Below are 6,919 nucleotides of genomic sequence, written 5' to 3'. Positions count from 1 at the left end.
ACCACAAGCTATTTCTTCAAAGGTTCATTTATCATCCGTGCTTCTGATACAGTGCAGTGATGAAAAGCAGAATACTATGGTCAGAATTCCTTGGCAAAAAGTCTGCCTCCACCCATCACCAGCTAGATGCCCTTGAGTAAGCTACACAGTCTTTCTGAGGATAATATAGTAACTACTTCTCATATTGCTACAAGTATTAAATAACAACAACAAAAAGGCTTGCACAGAGTTTGAGTCTCACTGCCTAATTGAAGTTAGCTATTATTATCATTATTGTTACTGCTTTATTATAATAATTAAGCTATAAGGAGGAATAAAAATTTATATGACTCAAAGAATCAAGATCAGGGAGAAATCATTTACTTATTTATGTATTACAGCATAGTTACCTTTGGAACCCACTGAAAGTTTATCAAGACTTAGAAATTCAGATATTAGTTTTGCAAGCCATGAAACAACCCCATTTTCACCGATGCTTCTATAGAAAAAAATCATTCACCCATCCACACAGTGGCTCCTTATTGAGGTAATGTAGTTTCTGAGCCTTCAGCATAACTTTGTTTTATATATTTAAAAATCACTTATTTATTCATTCAGTAGTACTTTTGGACTTCCCTGGTGGCTCAGATGGTAAAGCATCTGCCTACAATGCAGGAGACCCAGGTTCAATCCCTGGGTCGGGAAGATCTCCTGGAGAAAGAAATGACAATCATTCCAGTACTCTTGCTTGGAAAATCTCATGGACAGAGAAGCCTGGTAGGCTACAGTCCATGCGGTTGCAAAGAGTCGGGCACGACTGAGTGACTTCACTTTCTTTTTTTTAGTACTTTTATTGACCTTGGAGAATTTTCTGAAAGAAGATGTAAACCAACAAAATAACTCCATGCACACAGCAACATTCTACATATTTATCCACTCAGCAAACCTTATGAAGCACTTCTGTTCCAAGTCCTCTCAACAGACAAACTCATTAATGAGGCAAAGAGGGAGAAAAAGCACAGCCCTTTAGCTAAAAGCCCAGAGTTTTTCAGAGGAGACACATATACACACATACGCAACTGTCCACAAGATGCAGCAACAGTTTTCCTTTCCAATAGCCTGCTTTCTCCTATCTACTTGCCTTAAGCTTGCATAGAACTCTAAGACTCTGAGGTGAAATAGAAAGCAACCAGTTTTCTTTGGAGAAATGTTTATTTAGTTCTTTGGCCCATTTTTTGATTGGGTTGCTTTATTTTTCTGGAATTGAAAAATACAAGCAGGAGTTGCTTGTATATTTTTGAGATTAGTTGTTTGTCAGTTGCCTCATTTGCTGTTATTTTCTCCCATTCAGAAGGCTGTCTTTTCACCTTGCTGGATAGTTTCCTTTGTTGTGCAGAAGTTTTTAATTTTAATTAGGTCCCATTTGTTTATTTTTGCTTTTATTTCCAGTATTCTGGGAGGTGGGTCATAGAAGATTCTGCTGTGATTTATGTCAGAGAGTGTTTTGCCTATGTTCTCCTCTAGGAGTTTTATAGTTTCTGGTCTTACATTTAGATCTTAATCCATTTTGAGTTTATTTTTGTGTATGGTGTTAGAAAGTGTTCTAGTTTCATTCTTTTACAAGTGGTTGACCAGTTTTCCCAGCACCACTTGTTAAAGAGATTGTCTTTACTCCATTGTATATTCTTGCCTCCTTTGTCAAAGATAAGCTGTCCATAGGTGTGTGGATTTATCTCTGGGCGTTGTATTTTGTTCCATTGATCTATATTTCTGTCTTTGTGCCAGTACCATACTGTCTTGATGACTGTGGCTTTGTAGTAGAGCCTGAAGTCAGGCAAGTTGATTTCTCCAGTTCCATTCTTTTTCAAGATTGCTTTGGCTGTTCGAGGTTTTTTGTATTTCCATACAAATTGTGAAATTATTTGTTCTAGCTCTGTGAAAAATACCGCTGGTAGCTTGATAGGGATTGCATTGAATCTATAGATTGCTTTGGGTAGTATACTCATTTTCACTATATTGATTCTTCTAATCCATGAACATGGTATATTTCTCCATCTATTAGTGTCATACAGATGGCTAACAAGCACATGAAAAGATGCTCAACATTACTCATTATCAGAGAAATGCAAATCAAAACCACAATGAGGTACCATTTCATGCCAATCAGAATGGCTGTGATCCAAAAGTCTACAAGCAATAAATGCTGGAGAGGGTGTGGAGAAAAGGGAACCTTCTTACACTGTTGGTGGGAATGCAAACTAGTACAGCCACTATGGAGAACAGTGTGGAGATTCCTTAAAAAACTGGAAATAGAACTGCCTTATGACCCAGCAATCCCACTTCTGGGCATACACACCGAGGAAACCAGAACTGAAAGAGACACGTGTACCCCAATGTTCATCGCAGCACTGTTTATAATAGCCAGGACATGGAAGCAACCTAGATGTCCATCAGCAGATGAATGGATAAGAAAGCTGTGGTACATATACACAATGGAGTATTACTCAGCCATCAAAAAGAATACATTTGACTCAGTTCTAATGAGGTGGATGGAACTGGAGCCGATTATACAGAGTGAAGTAAGCCAGAAAGAAAAACACCAATACAGTATGCTAACGCATATATATGGAATTTAGAAAGATGGTAACGATAACCCTGTATGTGAGACAGCAAAAGAGACACAGATGTATAGAACAGTCTTTTGGACTCTGTGGGAGAGGGAGAGGGTGGGATGATTTGGGAGAATGGCATTGAAACATGTATAATATCATATAAGAAACAAATCACCAGTCTAGGTTCAATGCAGGGTGCAGGATGCTCAGGGCTGGTGCACTGGGATGACCCAGAGGGATGGTGTTGGGGGAGAAATGGGAGGGGGGCTTGGGATTGGGAATATGTGTACACCCGTGGTGGATTCATGTTGATGTGTGGCAAAACCAATACAATATTATAAAGTTAAAATAAAAATAATTAATAAATAATTAAAAATAAAAAAATAAAAATAAAAAAAGAAAGCAATCTGTTTCTCTCTTGTAACCTTTCAGATGCTTGCAGTTACCCAAAACACATCATGGGAAGATTCCCCAGAGTTTCCAGTGAAAAGGTAGAGATGGTGCTTTTCTCTTAAGGAACTTCAGTTCTGAAAAAAACGCTGAGGACATACTTGTGAAAAGGCATACAATGCAGTCAGGCAGCTGAGGTCAGGAGTAACCCCCTGACAGCTCTCCTGAAGAGGAATTTTTATACCCTGCTCATCAGATCGATTTTGCCTGGGTCACATAGTCTTGAATTCCTTGAAATTCCACTGAACTTTACTCTCTGACATCAGGGTTGGCAAAACTGTTGCTGTGGGTTCAGAGGCAGATGCTGCACCCTCTTCTACTACATGTCTTGGCTCAAGATGTCCACACCAGCAGATAAAGCTGGGGAACTCTTTGGACATCTGGTTAGGGTCAGATTCGTGGAAGAATAGGGCTAGAAAGGAACTTAGCAATCAACAGTCCACAATCTTTGTCTACTGATGAAATTTACAATCACTGGTTGGCGTAAGTGGTACAGTCAGGATACACTAAGACTGTGTGCTTAGTTGCTCAGCCACCCCCAACTCTTTGCAATCTCGTGGACTGCAGCCCTCCAGGCTCCTCTGTCCATGGGGATTCTCCAGGCAAGAATACTGGAGTGGGTTGCCATGTCCTCCTCCAGGAGATCTTCCCAACTAAGGGATTGAACCCAGGTCTCCCACATGGCAGGCGGATTATTTACCATCTGAGTCACCAGGTGACTTTCCTAGATTGATTCCAATATGATTATTTTTTTAATGGCCTCCCATTTTGAATTATTCATATCAATTTTTCACTGGATGAAGATAATGGAAGTGTAAATAGGTTCCTTTGAAGGGTGAAAAATATTTCCCTGTATTAACAAAATATCTTCTCTTTTCTGTCATGTGTAGATTGTGGCTGTCTCCTGGACTGAGAATCTTTTCTAACCTGAAGATACATGGCCCAGAGCACGGGTTCTTAAATGATTTTCCCCAGGCCAGCAGCATCAGCACTACCTGGGAACTTGTCAGAAATGCCAATTCTTAGGTTCATTCAGTTCTACTGAATCAGAAACTCAGGTGTGGGGAACAGCCATCTGTGTTGTAACAAGTGGCCCCTGCCATGTGATTATGATGGGAATTAATAGTTAAGAGCCAGCAGCCAAGAGAAAGCAGTGTTTTCACAGGTAGAATTTCCTCTGTCATGGAAATGGCCAATGAACCTGTATGTAGTTACAACAGAACCATGTAAAAAATGTTGTTTCTCTAAAATGTGAGCAACTCCTTCTCAAGGAGCAATTGTTGCTATTTAGCTGCTAAGTCATGTCCCACTCTTCTGCAGCCCCATAGACTGTAGCCCATCAGGCTCCTCTGTCCATGGGATTTCTCATGCAAGAATACTGGCACAGGTTGCTATTTCCTTCTCCAGGGGGTTGCTCACAGACAAACTCAGAACTATATATGCAAAATGTATACATGTGAAATGTAGCATTTAGAAAAATCCTGACTAGATTTCTTTCTCACGACAGACTTACTGAGCCACTAACAGTACCAGCAAGCATACTATGTGGTTTGGAACTTTAAAATATATATAAAACATTTGGTTTATTAATTTTGAAACTAATTAAGGTACAAAAATATAGTATCCTAAATTGTATAAGAGTAAAAAAGAAGCTCATAAACACCAGATTGGGGACAAAGGCTGTACGAATATCAGATATCACATTTTCACACCACCCCCTCTCACTATCAAATCCCCAGCAGGGTACTACAGAAAAATTGCCTGTCAACAGACTGAAATGAATTGTATGTGATTATTGGTATTATTCCCTTGAAATTTAATTTACAATAAATGCAGAAAGAACCAAGGGAGGGGGTAGAATGGGAACAGAAAATGGTCATGTACATTAGAAAAATTAAAAACTGCACCTTCCATAAAGGAATTATTCATAGTCTCATCCTTAATTACAGAAGTGCCTCTGGTCACAGCTCTTACTTAACACATGATTTTAGCGACTCTTCAGGAGGGAAGATATGAGCTGCTGTCCCATCCCCACTATAAGCTCAGGTTTAGGCTCAGGGAAAGTGTCCAGGCCTTCTCAGCCTCAACCAGTACCTCCTGGCTTATCATTCACCTCCAAAGGAATCCCTGTAAAGTAGTATGAAAGTCTCACTGCAAATTATGATACACTTATTTTTCTCCTACTTCTCAGCAATGTGATTGGCAGATACTGTTGGTTGTCTACTCAACAACAGTCATTTCCTCTTTATTCTTTGCTAATGAATCATGATTTTGTGCATATTGTAAGGAAAAATAGAAAGGTCTGTAAGTGGACCAAAAGACTAGAAAATGTCTTCAGTTGAAAATTGGGTATTGATTGAAACTCACTCTCTCAAAGGCATCTGACTTTACGTTATTTGTGCTTTTCATTGTTTTCTACAGCTGTGTAGAGATAGAAGTTAACTTGTATAAAACTGGTGTAAAACAAGTATTTCTTGTCTCTAGATATGCAAATAAATTCTGTTTCATAAGGGTCAATTGACTTTCTTCCTCTTCAGTGCAGGAAAACAGTTTTGAACTGATTAAATAAATGCATTTCAAAAATCATGAGATCATAAATATTTGTCTTGGTTTTTGGATTCTCCTTGGAACTGTCTATAACTTCTTTTATGACCAACCTAGATAGCATATTAAAAAGCAGAGACATTACTTTGCCAACAAAGGTCTGTCTAGTCAAGGCTATGGTTTTCACAGTGGTCATGTATGGACGTGAGAGTTGGACTGTGAAGAAAGCTGAGCGCTGAAGAATTGATGCTTTTGAACTGTGGTGTTGGAGAAGACTCTTGAGAGTCTCCCTTGGACTGCAAGGAGATCCAACCAGTCCATCCTAAAGGAGATCAGTCCTGGGTGTTCATTAGGAGGACTGATGCTAAAGCTGAAACTCAAGTACTTTGGCCACCTCATGCAAAGAGTTGACTCATTGGAAAAGACTCTGATGCTAAGAGGGATTGGGGGCAGGAGGAGAAGGGGATGACAGAGGATGAGATGGCTGGATGGCATCACCAACTCGATGGAAATGAGTTTGAGTGAACTCCAGGAGTTGATGATGGACAGGGAGGCCTGGTGTGCTGCAATTCACGGTGTCGCAAAGAGTCAGACACAACTGAGTGACTGACCTGAACTGATAACTTCTTTTACAGTTTTCTCCTTAATTAATTAATTTAATTAAATCTTTGACACCTATTAATTTCATATCCTTATGAGAGTCATGATTAACCTTTAAAAAACAATTGAGTCCCTTCACTGTTCACCTGAAACTATCACAACATTGTTTATTAATCAACTATACCCCAATAAAAAAATAGTTTAAAAAATTATTATCCTTGAGCAATGCATTCTGCACAGTATATCCAGGAAACATGGGTCCCTTTTGAATTTTAGGAGACAAACTATGATGAATATGATCTAATCATGATAATGAAAATCTTTTTCCCCTTTGCCTCTGATTGGTTTGGAGATGCGGTCACATTATAGCCAATGAGAAATAAGGGAGGAGGTTTTGAGAGAAATTTACCTCTTTGACAAATAAAGGGGAGTGAGGGCCAGAAGCGGGGACTGGGAAGTGGTCCTTCTCTCTTTTCTTTAGCTATTTTCTTGTGAGAGCAGATGCTAGGAAGTTATAGATGCTGTCTTGCAATAATAGTGAGGGGAAACCAAAGAGGATCTCAGAGAAGCCATCTTTGAGCACTGACACCATTTATCCAGCCTTCGAATCAGTCAGTCAACTCAGTAACTGCTTCCTGCATAGCTGTTACATGAGGCAATAATTTCTCACTGTTTAAGCCATTTCACTTCATAATTTAGTTACAAGAAACTATAAACATTCTAATAAATACAGT

The 6,919-nt window shown here is 39.3% G+C and overlaps 1 non-coding gene across 1 annotated transcript; it reads left to right on the top strand.

Annotated features, from left to right (window-relative positions):
• The first annotated feature begins 612 nt into the window (after positions 1–612).
• TRNAC-ACA (transfer RNA cysteine (anticodon ACA)) lies at positions 613–684 on the top strand. The gene has a single exon. It is a non-coding gene; the product is annotated as a tRNA-Cys (tRNA).
• The last annotated feature ends 6,235 nt before the right edge of the window (positions 685–6,919 follow it).

The sequence above is a fragment of the Ovis aries genome, chromosome 2 (assembly GCF_016772045.2).
Source record: "Ovis aries strain OAR_USU_Benz2616 breed Rambouillet chromosome 2, ARS-UI_Ramb_v3.0, whole genome shotgun sequence".
NCBI classification, from domain to species: Eukaryota; Metazoa; Chordata; class Mammalia; order Artiodactyla; family Bovidae; genus Ovis; species Ovis aries.
This window is presented reverse-complemented; position numbering and strand designations above follow the sequence as displayed.